Raw genomic sequence first — 22138 nt, 5'->3', positions numbered from 1 at the left:
GGCAAACAATGGGCAGTAATATCAAAATTTCCCTTGTTTTGGCTATAGGAGACAGGCCCATTTGAAAAAAAAAAATTGTAGACAAGGTGTTCCTATAGACTTCTCTAGAAAATCTTTGCCTTCCAGGATTTGTAGAAAGTGTGGAAAGGGTAGGCATTGGGCTAATGAATGCAGATTACCAAGAGATGTTCAAGGTAATCCCTTACCAATGGTAAACCCCCTAAGCCGGTTAGCTCATACCTGACAACAAACAACATGAGCCAGTCATTTCTTGTCAGCATTCAGCAGAACAACTAGAGAAAACTAAACTAGATATTGGAGACCCTGCATATTGACCTCTTATATAATAAGGCTTGATTTTTTTTTCTTTCTGTGTAAGAAGCCTCAGTTGCTGATATGGAGCCAGGCATGGAATATGAGTACCTCATTGTCTAGTTTATATGTGAATTCATAAATCTCTAATTGTACTTTCATAAACTGAAAGAGGGGAATAAGATTAGCTGAAAGCTACTGGATTGTAGAAAAAAAAAAAAAAACAAAAAAACAATAAACAACCTGCTGAATTAGAGTAACCCGTATACTCTAAAGATGTTTTGACATCAGAATGGAAATCAGAGAATGTGTTGGAGAAGAGGTTTTGTCTATATTTCCACAGGTGATGAAAGACTATGTGTTCCATCAAAATTGATAAAGATCAGATCTGAATAAAGGAAGCTTCTACATAAAAGACTCACAGAAAGAAGAGACACGGAAAATTAGCAAGGCAGAGAGCTGATTCCCCTTCCTAGGAAAAGCTCAACAAACTGGCTTTAAAAAGTAGATAATTCATTAGACTGGCAGATTGGAAAACCCTGATGCTGAAATAGATATTTGCAACAGGACAGATGTTCAGGACTGCAGTTATGAAGGATCATTGCATCAGCAAATCTCATAAGGACATTCAGAGTGTTAAGTTTATGGGATGGATAATTGTGTCTGTTGTAAGAGATAACTCTGTACAATTTTTAGCTTACACAGAAAGGGGAAGATGTAGAGGGATTTTAATTCAGCATCATGGCTGCTCTGGCAAGAGATTATATCAAAAGTCTAGGACTGTGGGATCCAGCTGGGACGACACACCTTTAATTGCTCTGGCTGGAATACAGGCACACTTTTAGTAGGCATCTTCAATCCCAAACAATGAAGGTAAAGTTAATTTGTAGAAGGAAGCAGCCATGTTTGAAAGTGACATCTTATTGAGGGGCAGACAAAGTGACAAATCAGAGAAAGATTTGACAGAATGAGTCAGAGGTCAGATATGTGCAACTTTCATGAGGACAGACAGGAAAGAAAGAGCAGCACAGAGAGGGAGAGTTGAGTCAGTTCTGGCAGTTCAGTTGAGCAGACAGTTCGGTTGAACTCAGCCAGTTGGGAGTTAGCCAGTCAGTTCACAGTGGAGTTGAATTCACTCAGTTGAGTGAGAGTCAGTCAGACAGTTGAGAGTCAGTGGGGAGTCAGTTGAGAAGCAATGGAGTAGAGTTGAGTTTGTGGCAGCTCAATTGTAGTTCAGAGTTAGTTTTACCAGGACAGTACTGAACACAGATTGCAGAGAGAGAACAAGACAGACACAGGTGAAGATAGAACAGACTAGAGGATGAGAAGGACCCAGAAGATTAGAACATATTGCCAGAATTAGCATGAGGCCCAGCAGAGCAATTCAGTCAGAAACTGAGAGAAGCCAGATTGAATTAGTCAGCTTGGAGAGGAGTTTGAGCCAGAACCGCTGAGTTGAACCAGTCACCCAGAAAGAACAAGAAAGGGTGAGTGTATTCATCAGTAAGCCTCCTATATAACAACTACACCTGCAGAAAAAGATACTTTTACAAAGCATGTCTTTGAGTGCCCGCTGAAGTTGTTAGCGGCTGCTTTTGTATCCATATCACATGATGCTAACAATTGTATCATTTGTGTGGTAAGCATTTAATGTGCTCATAAGTGGCATGACAAATGCTTAGTAGTAAGTGCTTAGACCACTTCAGATGGGACATGGAATTTGGTTTTGCCTATTCAGAAGAACAGCTCTGATCCATGGTTCACCAGGAAAAATACTTGGTTCTTAACTCATTGAAAGCCATAAAGTTATAAGCAAATGGGGCTGGAGAGAAGGTTCACCAGTTAAGAGCACTTGCTACTCTTCAGGGTACCTAGGTTTGATTCTTGGCACTCACAGACATCTATAAGGCCAGTTCCAGGGGATCCAGTGCCCTCTTCCAGCATCTAAGTTATTATGCATACATGATGTGTACAAACATATGTCCAGGCAAAACAGCCGTACATGTAAGAAAATAGTTTTTAAAGATATATATAAGCAAACTAGAAGTTAATGCATGTTACCCATGAGAGTGTGTAGAAAAGCAGCCCCTAGTTTGATTGACAAGCCTTAACATTATTTTCACACTTACATAAAAACAAAGTCAAACCTGGAAATATTTGCAGGGTAGCACATCTATGTTTTCTAATTTTTCTTCTTCTTCATATATGTGTGTCTGTGTGTGTATTCCTCCCACACACACGTGTACCCAAGACAGGGCTTCTGTGTGTAGCTTTAGCTCTCCTGGACTTGATTTGTAGACTAGGCTGGCCTCAAACTCACAGAGATCCACCTGACTCTGTCTCCCTGAATGCTGGGATTCCACGCGTGTGCCACTGCGCCTGGCTGGATTTTTTTAAATTTTTAATAACTTTATTTATATAAATATTTTCTGCAAAAAAGTGTAATTGCTATAAAATGTCCTACAAAAATATGGTTTAATTTCTCAGTGGCAAAGTACAAGATACGATGCTCATTTCTGCTGAATATTATTCATTAATAATTTAAACTTTGAAAATATTAGTTGATTCTTCACAGTCTGGAGTGATATTGTGAAATATTATAGACAGGAAGTTTAAGTATTTGTGAAGAGCTAATCATGAAGCACTTTGTTAAACACTGGGATTTTAAATACCCTATTTCACAATATTAGTCAAGATAATTATGCTTTAGTTAAATGTGCATAAATCACTTAAAAAAGAATTTAGGAGGCATGTTCATGAAGAATGAAAACTATATCATATTTTATTTCAACTAATTTGTAAGGATAACTGTCTTGTGTCAGGCTTAACCTGCATTCATTTGGGATATTCCGTCTCTCTTCTTGCTCACAGGGCTTTTTGATATCTACCGAGCACAGGCCACACTATGGCCTGTTATCTATGTCTGATATCTTCATTTCAAGTACGTTTACCCACATTTCAGAATGATCAGCTTTGCGGTAGAAAGAACTATGTCTCAAATGTACACATTTAGGGTTTCCCAGCCTAAAAGCTGGCGCATGATCACCGCGTCCCCTTGGTGAGTGGTGCTGTCGCTATCATAGTGTAGCTCTTCTAACCATTGGCATCTTGCATAGGATAGTCTAAGAGTCACTTAATTTTATCACGTTCTTTAGCATTTATATTTGTAGAACAAATTCTATACATAGTATACTGGATTTGACTAATTATGCTACGTATTAAAATTGTGTTGCCTTTTCTGAATTATTTAATGCTCCCAGTACTATGTAATTAAGAAATAAAAAACATTTTATAGGTTTTGTTTGTTTGTTTGTTTTGGGTTTGGGTTTTGTTTGTTTGTTTGTTTGAGACAGGGCTGTCCTAGACTAACTTTATAGACCAGGCTGGACTCGGACTCACAGCAGTCTGCCTACCTCTGCCTCTCAGAATGCTGGGATTACATGTGTGTGCCACCGCAGCTAGCATAAAAACCATTTTAAATGGTAAGCCACCGATCAATCTCTTCTGCACTACTCTTCTTTCCCCACTCATGCCATTCACCCATGAAAGTCAAATGCTTTCCCGGGCCTCCAAACTCAACTTTAATCTACTTTGTAAATTCTGTTTTCCTCCCAGAAACTTTTCCTAACAGGGGTTAATGATAGCCATTCTTTGGAATCCGTGATGTACTGTCTTTTTTCCTGTATATTGTGTATATTGCATTAAACATTGATTTTTATACATATTTATCAACTTTTTTATCACCAGTCCTGTTTATCCCATCCCTTCTGATCTACCATCAAATCCATCATTTACACTTTAGACTTCTTGAAATGAAGATTGTCTCTTTCTCATTGCAAATGCTTACAAACCTAATCAGCCCTGTAAGAAATTTCAGTCTAGATTTACTTCTGTTTTTAATTTAGTTCCTCAGAAATCATAAGAAACACTGCAGCCTTGGATGTCTCGTCTTTATGACAGAGTAGACAAGATTAAAACTGACGTTATTACTCTTTAGTAGCATTGGTAATTTTCCACTTAGAGACAAATGTGACCTCCCTTTTGCTGAAATCAATTGTAAATTAGTGTTTTCTCTCTCTCTCTGTTACGTATTCACAAGACAGTTGACAACACACAGTAGCATTTAGATGACACTACCACAGGGAAGGCCATATTTTGCTTCATGCAAGTGAGAAGGCTGTGTCAAAAAAAAGGGAAGAGAAGTTATCAGGGGCCAAAGTTTTATATTTCCAATGGTGTCTCAGATAAATGTAAATAGTATTTAACTGCTCACCTTCAGTCACAATGAATGAATTTCCAATGAGCTATTGCTTGGTCTGTCCTGCTGTTGTGCTGAGCTCTTACCCAGGTACTAGGACTTCCTGAACCAATATCTAGGCATAATATATAAAAAGCCACCAAAAGTCACCCATTAAACTATCATCTTGTTCATGCACGTATTTGGCCCACTTTATAACAGTCCTCTAATGGAAGAAAGCATTTTATTGATGGCGCCAGCACTCAAACCATGTTAAGTATTTATGTGTAAGCTATGGCATGCTTCTGCAGGTAGCCTCCAACAAAGGGAAGATTTCTTTAAGCTTTTAGAGCGAGCCAGAAATAATTCAACGCTGAGCCCTAGGAGGCAGGCAAACAGAAACAGAAGCAACATCACTGGTGAGTTATTTGCCAATTGAGCACGAGCACAAAGCTCGTTCATGATGAAAATGAAGATACTTAGATGAAAACACTTACAATTGGTTACATTAGCTACTTAGAGAAGCACACTTACACAGAATGGTAAAGCGAATATATATATGTATATATAATATATTTGTTATGCTTCTCATTATTGTGACAAAAACTTTAACAATAGCATCTTAAGGAAGGAACGGTCTCTTTGGGTTCATGGTTGAGGACACAGTCCTTCACGGCTAGGAAGACATGTGGTGAGCTGGTGAGATGCAGCTTCACTGTGAGTCTGTAGTCAAGAAGCAGACAAATGAATGCTGATATTCACCTTGCTTTCTCATTTTTTTCTGTTCATTCAGTCCAGGATGGCAGAGCATCAAATGAGAGCAAACACGTTCAGAGCGTGTCTTCCCTGCACAGTTACACCTCTCTAGAAACACACCTCACAAGCATGGTACTGGTGTTTCTCCTAGATTCCATCTCTAATCAACAGTGAAGATTAACCACAACGATACACGATGCAATGCGTTCTTTTACAACTAATAAAATTGTGCCAACAATATTAATCAATGATACAGTATAACAAAATGAGTGAAACATGGAGATGCACACATACTATTTCAGAATTCAGGAGACCTACGCAGAAGGAGTGCAAATTCAAAGCCAAGCTGGCTACCAGGTTACAAAGTAAATTCTAAGCCATAGAGGGCTAACAAGGTGACCTGTCATTAAAAAATAAACCAAAGAAAACTGCATCCTATCTACATTCTCAAGAAACAACTATTTTACACACCGCGTTTTATGCGTATAAAGTTAATTAAACCACATTAGAAAATACACTTTAATTTTTCTATTTTTTTTGTTATTTTTATTTGTGTCATGGGTACTTTAACTCAGGCATTATTATAGGCCATACATTTTTATTTTCCATTGTTTCTTCCAAAGCTATTTCTTTAACAATATTAGTGATGTCTACCATCTTGCTATTGGAAACACTATAATAATTTTTTTAAAAAGCAGGCAATTCTCACTAAACGTCAAAAAAGAGGACAGATACATGCCTTGAGCCTTTGATTCTGAATGTTACTTTTAAATGTTATTTATTTTTTAGGTTATAATTCAATAGATGCAAATGTGTACATAGAATATTCTAAACTGTTGGTCCAACTTCCTCCCAATGTGGAAGGTAACTGAGGGGACCTCATACCACTGAATCAGAAATTCTAGCAGTTGGCACTTACAAAAGGGCTGTCTGAATTCTCGGTATAGAAAGAGAGAATTCACCCAGAGAGAAAAGATAATAAATCTCTTATTAGAAGAAAAGACCAAAATCACTGGGTGCTTTAATAATAGACAGTTTGTAAGAGAGGTCAAAAAATGCTCAACACAGGTGTGAAGTAGGAATCATCGCATGCTCTTGAGATGTTACTCTTAAGATTGTTCTTACTGTTACCATAATTGAAACAAGGATATATGTCCAATGAGCTCTAATTCTTCATTGCAAGAGGCCAACAGTAATGACTGCTGTCAGGAAATACTATGAATGAAATCAGTTACAATAATATGTCCTACACCACGCAGTGAGGAATTTCTTTTCCATGGGCTGTTGCTAAGGGACAGGAGTGGTGAAGGAAGGGTGTGTCATGTATTGAAAGGAGCACTAGAGGAGGAGTCAAGGATTTCAAAAAAGCATTACACATATGCTCCTATGTCCTTGTGTTGGTATTTACTTATTCCGATTCTGAGTGCAACACAAATAGGCTGCAAGCCAACGGGCAGCCTCCAAGTTACCATAAACCTCATTTTATTAAAGAAAAGTATAAATGAATAAAAATGCTCTAGCCAAAACAAGTATTCCTCTACCAGACTCAGAACACAAAGGATCACTCTTTAAAAGAACAGGCGCAAGTTGAAGAAGGCCTCAGCAAACAGCTCACTGAGCTGAAATGAGCAGGGAAGAAACATCTTACAGAAATGATTACTAGAGAGATGATGTGACTTAAAGAAAAGTGTGAGGGATCACCCACAAGCCAGGTGTATACATTCTGTATACCCAATAGTGCTTTTGTGTTTCTCACAATTCTCCTGTTACTTGTGCCTCTTCTGGGAACGGCATACCTCACAGGGTCACTCATGGCTCCTCCTTTGTGAGTACTAATATAACTTTGGGGACTGTGCCATAAACTAAAAATAATAACCTCAAGTGGAATTCCCAATTGGGATTATGTTGCTTAAGTTGGGACTACAGAGGAGGAGGGAGCATAATGATGGGGAGACAGGAATCGTGTGCGGTTATTGCACTAAAAGCACACGTTTGTACTATGAATGTTGGCTCTGCTTAAAAGAAATGTAGGAATGAAGATGGAGCAAAGGTTGAGGGAAGGACCAACCAATGACTGGCCCAATTTGAGACCTAATCTGTGAAAAGAGCCAATCCCTGACACTATAATAATGCTCTCTTATCCTTACAGACAAGAGACTAGCACTATTGCTCTCTTATCCTTACAGACTATCCTTACAGACAGGAGACTAGACTATTTTCTGAGAGGCTTCATCTGGCAGCTGATGAAAACAAATGCAGAGACCCACAGGCAAACAATAGGCCGAGCCCAGGAAGCTTTGTGGAACAGTGGGATTATGGGAGCCTACAGGGTTAAGGACACAATGAGAATACCTACACAGTAAACTAACATGGTCCCATGGGGCTCAGAAAGCTGAGCCACCAAAAAGCATGCAAGGGCTGAACCTATAATCCCTACACATATGTAATAGATATGCAGATTGTTCTTCATGTGGGTCCCCTAACAATTGGATTAGGGGCTGTCCAACTCTGTTGCCTTCCTTTGGATCCCTTTCCCGTAGCTGAGCTGCCTTGTCTGCCCTCAGTGGGAGAGGATGCGCTTAGTCCAGCTGAGATTTGAAGTGGCAGGGTGGGTTGGTACTCATGGGAGAGAGGGCCTCCTTTTCTCTGAGATGAAGAAGACAGGGTGGAATGGGAGGAGGTCCTGTGGGAGGTGGGACTGGGCGGAGAGGAAGGAGGGGGTTGCCTTCAGGTTTGTAAAGGGAACAAATTAATTAATTCATTTAAAAAAGAGGATTAAATTTTCCTTTTATTATCCATTAAATTGGTTGTTTCTGCCTAGGGGCTATGGACAGGGTTCTCTAGCTGTTGATTTGTGGACAGGCTAGCGAAGCCAGTGTGGTCTCTCACCTCCTATAAGCCTAGCCTTGAACTCTGATTCTCTGCTTCCACCCAGAGCTAGCAATGGGATTGAAGGCAGAGCGCTCAGAAGGATTGTTTTTTGGTTTTGGTTTTGTTTTTTTCAGAAAAAAAATTAAGAAAACTTTATTCTCTTTACTGCCCACATTGGAAGGACTGATTGATTATTTGATATAAGAAATTTACTACTTGGTTAATCAAAAATTTTCACATTCCACCTAATGTTTTTCTCTTTTCCTTTCGACACATTTTCATTAAAATAGAATTGCTTCCCTTCTCCCCCTCCCTTTCTTCCCTTCAGGCCTTCACAACTCCTCCTCCTCAATCTCCTCTATTACTCCCTTTCATTATTGTTGCTACACACACACACATCTGTATATGCATGTGTTTGTGCTCAAGTGTCCACATGCACACACGTGTACAATATGCTGACTCTGTTTTGGTTGGTAGTGTATGCAAGGCTGACCTACCTACATTGGACAGCCAATAAAAGGACCTATCTTCTCCCCATCTTGCCCAGCATCCTTGTCATCCCACCTGCCCCAGCAGTCCTGAGATCTTTTTACATCTTTGATACGTGCTCTGGATAGTTTTTTCCTGAAGTGATACATGTGGAAAGTTATTAGGTCATGAAGGCGTAGCCCTCCCACATTTAATTAAGCAGCTTTACGAGAAGAAGAAACACAGAGCTGCTTTCACCTCTATCTAGTTCCTTCTCTCCTTCGCCTATCTTGTCCCCACTTATTTTCTCTCTGACATGTAAGGATACACACAGAAGGCCTCTCCGAACCACAAAGAGGGCTCTCTCAGCAGACAACAGACTGGCCGGCGTCTTGATCAATGTCTAGGCTAGAGACCTGTTTAAGAAATGAACTTCCGTTGTTTAAGCCACTACCTGTAATATTCTGTTACAGTTGCTCAAACTGAATGATACATCCCTATCTCGTAACTCGGAAGTTTGATCCATCCAACTGTTCTTACTGAGCTCTACCAACACATATACGCCCACATGTACACTTTCTCTACGTGTGCGATAGTAGCCAAACCTAACATTTATTGAGCCCTTAACATCTGCAATATCCTCTTCAATGCTTTATAACTATAATTACAAATTCATCCGTTATGACTTCACCTCTCTAATACCCATACAAAACTCAAAAGGAGGATCTAATTTTCCCAATACTAGCTAGTAAGCACTAGAGAAAGATTCAAAGCCAGACTGTTTCCACACCCCCCGTGAATCTTTTTCACAGCATTCAGCCTAGAGAGGGGAAGGGAAATCTGTGCTGCCCCTACCACACAGCTGAGCCATTTTCCAAAATTCTTTGTTGGTCTGGTCTAGACCCATTGTTAATGTACTTACAGCTCAGTTCTTTCTTCTAGTATTCATTCATTCTGCTGTTCGCTAATTTGCTAATTTAGCTGTTAAAGAACTAAGTATAAAGATGCTATTATTTGAACAGCATCAAACCCCAAGATTTTTAGGTTCTTTCGGTATAGAAGTTGGCAATGACAGCCATACCTTGGGCAAAGCATGATACATTTTAGGCCACAAAAAGTACATGAGCACGTCTGTGGAAGAACTGATAGCAAGTGGCTAACAATAAAAACCACACCGTTTCTTCCTTTCTGTGTCACAAGGAACAAGTAACAATATGTCATTTCGATTGCCTTTCACTAATTAATTTCTTTATAGGCTCTCTCATGTAGTTTACTCTGTTGATTACGTTCTTGGAACATGATATTCTTTTTGTCTTATTGAGAACTACATTCTCTCATTTATTTATATAGTGGCTATCTACTAAGAAACTATGCAGCTCCAGGTAACCATGCACTTGGGCAAGACTGGTGTTATGAAGTTAACGCATATTAGTTGATGGTAGTGATGTTAATAAAGCATCCTAACTAAACAGAAAGGCACTGATGAGCAGGGAAGGTGTTTTATAGAGAGAGATCAGGGTGGGTATCTCATTAGCGGATACATAAGCAGACACCTAAAGGGAAAAAAAGTTCTGAGTTATGTGGTCTGATGAAAGATGGTCACACCCAGGCACCTTAATCTTCTCTTCTTTCATTGTTTTCCTTGTAGAATTTCTTGAGATCGCCTCTCTGATAACTTGGTTCTAGGGTCCCACTATGAGCAGACAGCATTTAGCCCACTCTGGCTCTCACAGGTCAGATTTTATACTAGCCACTACTTATAGATGACCCCATGTTACTGGATGATTGTTAATTCATGCTCAATGGCTAAGATTAAACTCACCTGTGAACACTGAAGGTCTTGTCTGATGTCCTCCTGTGGGTGTGTGTGATCATCAATCTTCTAGTTTACCAACCTTGAACTTATTCTAATCCCATGTCTAGGCTACGATTCTGACCTGCATCAGTCCTTTCACTGTAGTTCTTTCCCTTGGTTGGTTGTGATAGTGCTCATGCCTGGACAACTGATCATGTACAACATTTTAAAGACAGGAGAGTCTCTGGCTCTCATCTGGGGGGCTGTGAATACTGTTAGTGTAATGTGATTGTATTACTCTACACCTAGGTTCGATAGGATGGCTGGTGAGCTGCCAGATCAAACAAAAGAAGATCAACAGAGAAGGGTGTCAGCCCAAGCTTCAGTCCTACTTCACTCACAGCGGCTCTAGTCCCACCTGTTTTACGCTGGATTTCTAAATATAATCAGTGCAAATACCAAACGTACCTCCACCTAAAACAAAATTCAAAAGCATGACAGTGTAGCCAGCCAGGTCCTTCTAAAGTTAAAATGCTGAGGACTAGAGAAACATAATCCTGAAACTAGTCCTAGAGAAAATCACCAATTTAGGCTTCTACTTATATGCATCTTTGGTAACTCCCAGCTCTGGCAACCTGAAGGTCTGGAAAGAATCAGGTATAACCATGCCAGAATCCATTCTGATTTCCCAGAAGGTAATAGAAATCTTTAGGGGTAGAGGGTATCTGTAAGGACATTGAAAATTGTCTCTACAACAGCACTTCCTGAAGTTATAGGACCTCAGCCTATTTCCCAAACTGAAGCCCTATGTTAATGAGCTTTCCACAGCCCTTCTATATTTAAACGGAATCTATGACTAGTGGGAGTTTCTGGGCTCATGTGTGTCATGAGATTTAAATTTTTGTAACTTCATGTTTCATCCTACTTTTCTAAAGTAAATAAGCCAGTAGTGCCTAACATGCATTTCCCTGGTGTGTGAGAACAGCCAGTATGGAGATGATGGAGCAGAAGGTGCCCTACGCCAGGATGAGCTGTAGCTACTAAGATCTACACATCAGCTGCTGAGATCGTGACTTAGGAGAGCTGTCTCAGCGCCAGCACGTTGGCTGGAACCTCACCTATGGCTCAGGTCTTGGCAACTGACTTTTTTTTTTTTTTAACTCTGTTTACCTGCTTGACTTTGGTGCACCTAATTAACCCTGAGGCAATAGAAATCTGCTTATAGAAGCCCCGTGATGGTGTAGAGCTGGTTTGAACACTCAGAATATTGAAATGGTCCTTGTGACACAGCTACTGACAACATGGATTAAGCCAATGAAAAGTTTTTTTGTTTGTTTGTTTGTTTTTGTTTTTCATTTTTTATTATTATCATTTATTACAATTCATTCAATTTATATTCCTCTCCCTCGTCTCCTCCAAGTCCCACCCTCCCTCTCACTTCTCTCCCTGTGCCCCTCCCCTAGTCCACTGATAGGGGAGGTCCTCCTCCCCTTCTATTTGACCCTAGCCTTTCAGGTCTCATCAGGACTGGTTGCATTGTCTTCCTCTGTGGCCTGGCAAGGCTGCACCCCCAGGGCGAGGTGATCAGAGAGCCTTTTAAAGTTTTCTAATTGATGGCCAGACGAAGAGTGGCCTCTGAAAAGTCTCTTGAAAAGATCAGAGGAATGTAGTTTTCGAAGGCAAAAATAACAAAGGCCATCAATTACATCAAAGTTAAATGAGGTCAGAGTAACTTTGAAATGTTCTTTCATGGCAGAGTATAATAACTATTTTAGACATGGCATGTCAATTATTTTTTGTTTATATCTTTTCTAGTTATTTCAGTTTACTTTAATTATTTTTGTTAATAAATCTGGACCATAGTCAAGGCCATGAAAATCTCAAATATGTTGCCAAAGTAGATATGGCCCATGGAGAGAGATAGAAGGCTAAGAACTGTCTCAGTAACACAAAGTGGAATAAGAACAAGATGCCATTACCATAGACATTTCACCATGAATTTTGATGGATGGTAGATGTTGTAAAATCCATGCTAAGTTTTGAAGCCTAAATGAGAAAAATACCCGTAATTTTTGTATTAATTATATGTTGACATGATAACATTTTGCATATACTTGGTTAAATAAAATATATTTCTAAAATTTGTTTTACCTCTAATATTTTTTTCTTTTTTTTTTTCTTACTTTAGCTCTTAGAAAATTTTAAATCAGACACATGCTTCATGTAGCATGTCTATGGACATTACTGGTTAACTTTATATTCATTATGGCATACTTAAAATACATCAGGTTTAGTGAGAAAAAAAACAAAAAAACCAACAAAACCTCAAATCAAGTTTTTGGTTCTTCCAACTTTTTAGGTAGGTAATTTAGCACGATGCAAACTTTCTGTTGTCCTGGCAACTTCTGTGTGCATCTGCTAAAGTGGATTTCCTCATAATAAAAATGGAACTATGGAATCAACCTAACAAGGTTTGTGAAAATCAAATAATTTAATAGATGGGAAGAACAAAATCTGTTACGTTGTAAGCAATGTATAACTGCAGATGCTCCTGAACACTAATGAGCCCACTATGATTTGAAAATGTGAATTCAGCTGACCTAACAGTAGCAACACAGTCCATCATTGGGTGTTGCTTCTTTGCTCTCAGGCTGACTGGAGCTGCTGCCCACTGTGTCAAGAGATACACCCAGGGAAAGACCACAATTCAAAGTATGGTTTCTAGGGAACACACAACACCTTCACACCACTGGCAAAAGAATTATAAGTCAAACATCTTAAGTCGGAGAATCTTATGTACTAACTAATCAGCTCTCTCAACCTGCTTTTTGCAATAATGAATGGAGAATGATAATTCTAAGATAAAGTTAGTACGTGATGAAATAATGTACTTAAAATTAATTTTGGTCATGAAATCAGGCAAATATTAGCAAATGCCAATAACAATGTTCAAGTCCTTCCACAATAAACATGAGTTCAATTTTCCCACCTCTCAATCCTGAACATGAGTAAGCATGTCTGTTAGTAAATGTTTCTTTTCCCCCTTTTATAGACTTTACTCAAAGTAAAGGTTTAGACAAATGTTGAAGCAGCTCATGTCAGTGCCAACCTCACCCTAAAACCCATGTCTGTTCACTGACTAAGCGTTTAGCTTGAGTTCTCTTGAGTTGGACACTACATAGTTCTCATGTTAACTTAGAGCATTCTCTGATGTACTTTAGAAATATTTGGATAAACTATAAGAAAAAGATTTTAGCCATAATATCAGGTACATGTATTGAGTAAAGACAGACCATTATTTTTTATTCTAAAGTTGATCTTGTTTTAAAATGGTTGAAGATTGATTATGGGAAACGGATGAAAAAAGAAAGTCATTTAATTCTTAATTTTGCTGAATTAAAAAAATGGAAACCGTGATTTATTTATGGAATTAATCAATTTTCAGTGCTTACCTACCTACCATATGGCATGCGCTATTCTAGGCACCAAGGAAATAAGGACAATCAACAGAGATCTTACCCTTAGGAACTACACTGTATCGAAATTTTTCAAAAAGCAACTTAAATGCCCAACATCTGTATACTTACATTTGAGGTTGACCTTGGAATGTACCCTTCCAGGTTGATTTTTCAGAAAACATCATTGGAAGATATCTTTGTAACACAAACTTCAGTCTATCTATTCATCAAATGTCAATTTATGCATATTCTTCTGCAGAACAGTTATAAGACTCATCATGAAACCCCAGAAAGCATCTCTCACCTATGTGGTGCCAGATGGCATGGAAACCAAACCATTTATAGAGTGGATTATAAACAGGCTACATACAAAAGTGCTGTCTCTGCAGGATTCCTGGTCTCTCAAGCAAGTGCCAAGGATTTCTGTTCTTAATTCCCATTAGAATTTACAGGAATGAAGAGTGCATGGATGCAAACAAACACATCCTTAACTGGAAAGTAAAGTCTAGTGTTCCAAGTCTTCTGTATGCATTTTACAGACATTTTTCATAAGGGTGCTTTAAAATAAAATTTTAGAATTCTTTAAATTGCAAGCATGGAGCAGACTGGGCAACTTGATAGCTTGCTCTAAGGACAACTAAGCATTGTAAAAGAGTAACAGACAAATGCTTCCTGGACTAAGTCAACAGGTGAACTCAGTTAGTCCCTAAAGCTAGAACTAGCCAATATTTTGGGTGCAAAAGAAGGCAACATGTGTAAAAGAGCTTTAAGTGTTGCTAAGCAATACATTCCCCCAAACCTGATGAAGGACTTACTTGAACTAGTAAATACCTAGTTGAGAGGGAATTTTATATGCTAGGATTATTTTCAGTTCAATGATCTATAAATCAAAAGCAAGAGCCCGATGTTTCCTCAAAAGTACTATGCTAGGAGCAATGTGGTGCTTACTACGACCTGCATCTCTATACCAGTGGAACAAAGTGACAGTGGTTCTGGATCTGTACTGCATGATCCCATAGTTACTGGAGAAAATTCCACACTACTAGAACAGCCAGAATGTCTACATTCAGAATCACTCCCTTTGTGTCTCTCATTTCTAAGAGATAGCAACAAAACATAACAAAATAAAAATATAATACAATAAAGCAAAAACACATTAAAGTTGGACAAGGAAAACCAACAGATGGAAAAGAATCCAAGAGATGGCACTAGAATGAGAGGCACACTCACTCACACACTCGGGAGTCTCAAAAAAAGTAAGTAGTAAACTGAAATCGATAGTGTATATGCAAAAGGCCTGCCGACCTCCCTCTTCTAAGCCTGGCTCAGTGGCCCTTCCCTCGTCAACAGAGGCATGAAGAACAGATTCTAGAGATCACGAACATAACACATTCATATTGCCAATCTCTACACACAAGTCACACTTTTCATAATTTCATGTAGGTAGCAAGATTCCTTAAACTCCATGGAAATGCTTAACTTAACTTTGGCTATAGCTATGCCAGAAAACAGCTGTTGTAAATCTCATACCAGCTGCCAATACAGGATATTGTGATTCCAGATTGGATGGAGAAAAAAAAGTTCAAAATAAATAAATAAATAAATAACTTAAATCCGAAAAAAAAAATTATACCAACAAACTACTCTACATTAAATAACCTGAAGCAAAAAAAAAAAAAAAGGCGGTCATAAAGAATATTACGCAGTGAAATTTATGCACCCACTCTTAGTCATCGGGGCCTCTTTAAAGTGACCTGCTTCCCTGTTTTCAGTTGGTAACACTATTCTGTACTCTCCTGTTGCAAAGATTATGAACTCTATCATCGGCTCTGGCCGTTGTTCAAACTAACACGACTTCAAGAGTGATTTGGCTGGCAGCTTTTTAATACTATACTTAATTAATAAAATGAATCAGCACTGTTTTATATAAGAGCTTTATCTTTGGCTCTAATTTATGCCTGGTAAAGAAAGGAGAATACTTTCCAAAGGGAAAATAAAGCACAAGAAAATATTGTCCTGCCACCGTAAGAGTCATATCATCTTTTTACAAGTAGCTAAATGAGCAATTTCCATTTCAACCCCCCTTTTTTGATAATTATGAGAAATTCACAAACAAAATTATAACAGAAATTATTAGAAGAAAGCCATTACAAAGTTAAGTTAGCAAAGTTTGTCTGCAGAGAGTAAAAAAAAAAAAAAAACAAAACAACTCACGAGCTGAGCAGTGCTCAGAACCAGGGGGCTTCAGTGGAATCTACACTAGGTATGCTGTTCTTATTTATAGATAGAAGGAAGGAAGTGCTTGGAGCAAATGTTTTGGTTGGCTGTGGCACAGGTGTTTGCACAGTGCAGTGAGGCATTTACCTGTTTGAATGTGGTCTGAGCAGTTGGCAGCCCACGATTTGCTGAAGCTCAGCTTCTGACATTGGCTGAGACTTGTCACCTTGTTATAATAATATTGGCTTAGGTTCGTTTGCATATTAAACCAGGTTATGGTTCACTGTAATGTTTAGTTAAACAGTGATGATCATTTAAATGTTTTATATTATTGAGCTTTTCACTTCTGTGCTGATTTATTAGAGTGGAAATTTTTATGTGTCTCTATTTGCTTTTTTGTTTTGTTTGATTCACTGTCATCAAAAGATTAATGATCATATATAGAAAGGCAGAGCGAGACTATAAATATATTTTTGCTGCTTTCAAACACCAGTTTAGTGATAAAGAAACAAAAAAAAAATATCTGCTCTTGTCTTATAATCTGCATAGGAGACATTAGAAATTGGTATAAGAATTGCTGAGTATTAATGCAGATAAGAAATCAGCTTATGTAATAATGTTAAAAAAGCAAACTGAACTTTAAATCCAGAGTGAATTCTTGGCCAAGACAACTTTATATCTTAAATACCAGTAAGTAACCCAATTTTACTCAATTAAGAAAAACATGGAGCCTTCTTGGAGCTTCCTCCACTTCCTCTTCCAGCCCTTCACAAGCACACCTGCAGGGCCTGGAGAGCACCTTTGTGTAGTAGGCTCATTCCCTGGCCCAGGTTATTTTGGGCCTCAGAAAAAAAATTGTGTGCCCCAGAGACTTCGTCTCAATAAAAGTCATTTCTGATACAAAATTAAATAGATAAGAGAGTATTTTTTTAACAAAGGTTAACAAAATTAAAATACTTATAATATTTTAACTCATACATTTTCAACCCAAAAGACAAACTGTCCTTTTGTTATAAAGTTGTAATTCTGCAAAGAGATAATATAAAGTTTCAAAAAGTTCAGAGAAATGTAAAAGAAAGACTAGTCATAAAAGATGAAAGCAGATCTAGGCAGACAGAATGACGTTATGAGAGCTGAAAGTACTGCTTTTTTTTTTTTTTACTTTCAGCATGTTTTAATTATGCCCATTTGTCAAAAAGCTAAACACCGCAGAAGCTTAGGTAATCATAATCTGCTTACAATATCACATCGCTGGTACTCATAATAGCATCCTCAATGCGCTGAAAGATAGAGGTAACTTCTGAATAATCACACAAAGAAGTCCTTACATGTCTAGAAATCTTAAAACTACATCACATTTTTATTCCTTGAGAATTTATAATCCATGTAAGAAATGTATGACTCTCCATTAACTCGACTATTAAATTAGCTTTGCATTCCTTAGTCATTTTACCAACATGTAGCTTCTCCTTCCTATCATTCCTCTAGACACATACCACATCATACTGTAATTCTCTCTCTTTTTTTCTTCATTTTGTTTTTCCTAGCTAAGATTAAAAAGTGGGGTGGGGTGGAAAAATACAGACCAATGTATAATAATAGACCAAGAACTGTTTCTTTAAGCTCTGAAATTGCACCAGGCATTATAGGGAACTTGTATTTGCTCCCCTCGTTCACAGGACATAACTTACACAATCTACAATCTAAACATTTTCAAGACTTCTTGAAGAAGAAGGCATACTATATTTGTTTAAATAACTGCCATTTTGTTCATAAAGTATCAACAGAATTCATTAAAACCCTATCACTAAGACAGTGCTGTGGTTAACAACACAACAGTTTCTTAATGTAACCTTAGAAGCCTTTAAGACTGTCCTTGCTTGCTAATCCACACAGACTTATCTCTCAAAGATTGCTAACCTTACCACCTTCTCATTCACCATCCGTCTAAAGTTCTCAATCATAATTTTCATGGATTACCACAACTCATGGAAAGTCTGTATCCCAAGGTATCCATGACATTAAAATTGTCTTTTCATTTCTCCAGTACATTTCAAATGTCCCCACCATCACCACCAGATTTTTTAAACTACGCAGAATGAGAATGAGAGATTCTCTTGCCAAATTCTCAACTGGCAATGCCATCAGTCAGTTTAGCTTGCCCTACTGTCACCGCTTTGTACTTCCTAAACTAGGTCTTCACTTCTGACTTCATAAAGGACATTAGCATTTGGAATAACCCACCAGCATTTCACATCCCATATGTTTAAAATAACTCATTGTTTTCATTATTGAAACAACGTCTTCTTTTCATTTTTCTTTTTGCCACCCTCAGCGAATAGTTCTTCTCTCTCACAGTTATTCAGTATGAGAGTTAACTCTGGTTTCTCAGACCCGGCCGACCCACTCCTGTGCTTCAGTTCACTCCGCTTCTGCTGCTTTTCCTTAGAATGATGCCTGCAGACTAGTCCTGCCACTGATCATTCATTTTATTTCACAATCTACTCCTGTGTCTCACAGAGAACCAGCCTGACAAACGTTTATCAGATAAATTATGTAAGGAAACAAAATCTAAAAGTTTTTCAGAGAAGAAAATTTCCTAAGTAAAGGTCACAGAAAGCAAATTGCTGAGTTTTCAAAAGCCTGTGTCTTAAACCGAGAAGAAATTTGCTAGCTCTAAAATTAAAAGTGAGTTATAGTAGCACTTTGAACCCTGTTGTGTGGCAGAAGAGAAAAAGAAAAAAAGAAAGAAAGAAAGAAAGAAAACCTGACAAATGAACCTCTTAGTGGTTTGGAAAGATATACGCCAGATTCTTAATCTTCCTAAAGACCCATTTAAATTCTGAAGAAATCTCATTCATTGTTTGAGATCTTCACACTTGTGGTTATTTCAAATTCCTGGGGCACAATTTTAAAATAAGGTGGTCATTGTTTAGGTCTAGAGTCCAGCATTGTATCTTCAAGACGGTAAGTGCAATGCCCAGAAACTTTTCACTACTGAGATCACTGTGGAAAAGTCTGCTGGTTTGTATCCACTAGATTCTGAAAAACAGGAGCAAAATATGAATGTATAATCTATCAATTACTTATGCCAGGTTAGCTTTTATTTCTCAATAATCTATCAGAAAACGTTTCTATGCAAAAGGGTCGCTGAGAACATTTCCTATCAATTAAGCTTTCAAAAATCATTAGTTCAGAACCCCAAATTTACATATTTTAAAGCTTTAATGACAAGCTATAAGCAGGGAAAAGTGATATTTTAAATGAACAGCTGGATATCATTTTAAGGATATTTTGTTGCAGCCTATTGTTCCATGAATTTAAATCCTGATAGATTTGAACATGAGAAACCCATAGAATAAAACCACTGTGCCCATAATGAAGCTAACTACCACAGAACAAAAATCTGAAATAGATTAACTCCAAAAAGAAGGTAGTTTCTTTTTAAAACAAAATTGTCTCTATTGATTATAAAGACCAAAATAAGCAAATTTCCCCAATCTTCCTGGAAACAAATTAACTGGAAACCCTTTAAAATCCTTCAAACCCAGTGATTAGGATCTAAAGTGCTTTGCTGCATTTGCTTTTTACGTTTATTCTTAACTTGAAAATAGGTTTCTTTAGGTTTGGTGAAACAAGGACTGAAAAAAAAGAAATTAGCTGTGACCAAGTAACCTTACATGTGAGCATAAATACACATAAATATTTTTGAGAACTTGTTGATAATATGAAACTTTGACAGCTTTTAAACATACCTTTAAAATCCCTACTGTTGAAAGATACAAAATCCTCCATTTTCTCCTGTAGCATTAGTGAACTAAATTGAAAATGATCTCATTAGTTTTGGAGCTCCTTGCAAGGCAAGAAAATGGCATTCTCATCCACAGGGGGAGAAAGAAAAGAAAAAAAAAAAAAAAACCTGAAGTGAGTTAACTGTACTCAACTGAAAAAAAAAAAAAATAGAACTCTAATATATGAAAGTTGGTATAAAAGACTATTTCATAAATATCCCTTTCTATTATCTTTAAGGAATCAATATATGCTTCTTAAAGCATAAGGCTAGTTCAGTCCTTAGATCTTACCCTCCTACTTTTTGCCAGAATAAATCATTCCTTTGCCATCTGGCAGTGCACTTCCCCCCTTCCATTTACCTTTAAGCTTTTTCCTAATCTGAACAACCTAACATCTATCTGGTCAATGGTGGATATTCAGTAAACTTGTTTGAATTACCCCCTTTTTTTTGTATAGTTTATTTTTTTTAACCTTAAAAGTTCAGTAAATAATTCTTTGAAAACTGCATTGAGATATAATTTAAGAAGTTGGAAATTAATCTGTAATTTCATAAAAACAAATTGAGATTTCACTTAAATCACTTAAAAGTTGTACCCATCATATGCATTTGGGATCTTCTGAATCATGTTTTACAAAACCCAGGATGTCTTACTTGGGTGAAAATAACTTCAAGTTACTTCCTGGATTGTTGCAGGATTGACTCTCCTAATTAAAGAAAATGCCTAAAGGAACACACACACACACACACACACACACACACACACACACCCCACTATTGCTAATCATCTATTTTTTTTTTTAAATTGGCTAAAAAAGTCTTCAATCCGGCCAGTTAAACACTGTTTCAGCATTACTAACGCTGGTCTTTGTGTAACGACTGTGACATCACGACAGTGAAGTATTCATGTTTAAGCTTTAAACATTTTACCTCTAGGTGTCCAATAGAAATACAATATGTAAATTAACCTATATTATCTGTATGCTGATTGGCTCGACTTCCCCTGAATGTCACAATCTCACCACCCAGCGATGAGGTATTTTACTGCTGTCTCGAGATCAAATTATTACTGTAGAGAGAGATTTTTTTTTCTGTTTCATTAACAGATTATTATAAAGCAATAAGCTTGCAGGAAGACAAGCAGACGTTTTACCTGGGGAATTACTGAAAGCGTGCCTGCTAGCTTTTAAGGGGTGGAGAGTGGGTAGTTGTTTAAAATCTTTCCACACACACACACACACACACACACACACACACACACACACACACACGCCTTTGGAAATGGGAGAATCGGGACGTGGATGATTCTAGAGGCGTTCCTAATCGCCAGGTGTGAGACTATGTGGTGTTTGTGGACTAGAGTAAGTTTCCGGCATTCATCATATTCCTCGTATTATTTTTTTTCTTTTTTATGCCTATTAACAAAGGAGAGGAAAGGGGAGACTCATACACACCACCGCTTTGACATCAGCAACCTATTGGTCAGCCCAGCTTGGAGGAGAAAGGGGAGTCGTGTTGCCTGGCGGGGTGGGACGAGAAAACAGCCATGTCAAAATCTCTTGTCCTCCTGATCCGTTAGTCACGTTCGAGAAGGTAGAATGGGTGTAGACGGTTTTGGCCCTGGTGGTCTGAACTCAGCTTCTCCTTCCTTAATCGCAGATCTGCGTGCCCTCGAGAACAGATGACCACTGACAAAGACAGGGCTGCCCAACCCGCTTCCCTTTCCCCCACTGGCAAGATTTCTGTTTTGTTTTGTTTTGTTTTGTTTTGACTGTGCTTAATTTTTCTTTCTTTCTTTTCAATCTCTCCCTTTCTCTCCCCAGCTAACGTGCCAAATCAAAGATCAGCAGGGAAAATCATCCGAGAAGAAGTCTTCAAGGCGCATCCAATGCTTAGCAGGGCCACCCTGACAGAGGAAGGAAGACGATGTTGCGGGAAGGCGAGGGTTCGGGGCAGCTGGGGCGGAGGTGGCCGTCCGCACCACGGCGGCTTCTTGCGCTGCCCTAGGGGAAGAGGATGGGCCTGAGGTCCGGGAAGAGCCTTCCCGAGCCCCCCACTTCCAATGCGGGGAGGGAAAAGTTCCGAAGCCGCCTCGAGGGAACAAAAGCCTGATTGGGGGCCGGCTGGCCTGGACAGGAACGCTGAAGCGAACCAGCCCGCTCCGGAGACGGGCAGGGGCTCCTGCTGGCCCGGGGAGGCCGGAGCATCCCTCGCCGCCGCCCTCGCCACCGCGC

The sequence above is a fragment of the Meriones unguiculatus genome, chromosome 21 (genome assembly GCF_030254825.1).
Source record: "Meriones unguiculatus strain TT.TT164.6M chromosome 21, Bangor_MerUng_6.1, whole genome shotgun sequence".
Taxonomy (NCBI): Eukaryota; Metazoa; Chordata; class Mammalia; order Rodentia; family Muridae; genus Meriones; species Meriones unguiculatus.
Note: the sequence above shows the minus strand (reverse complement) of the source record.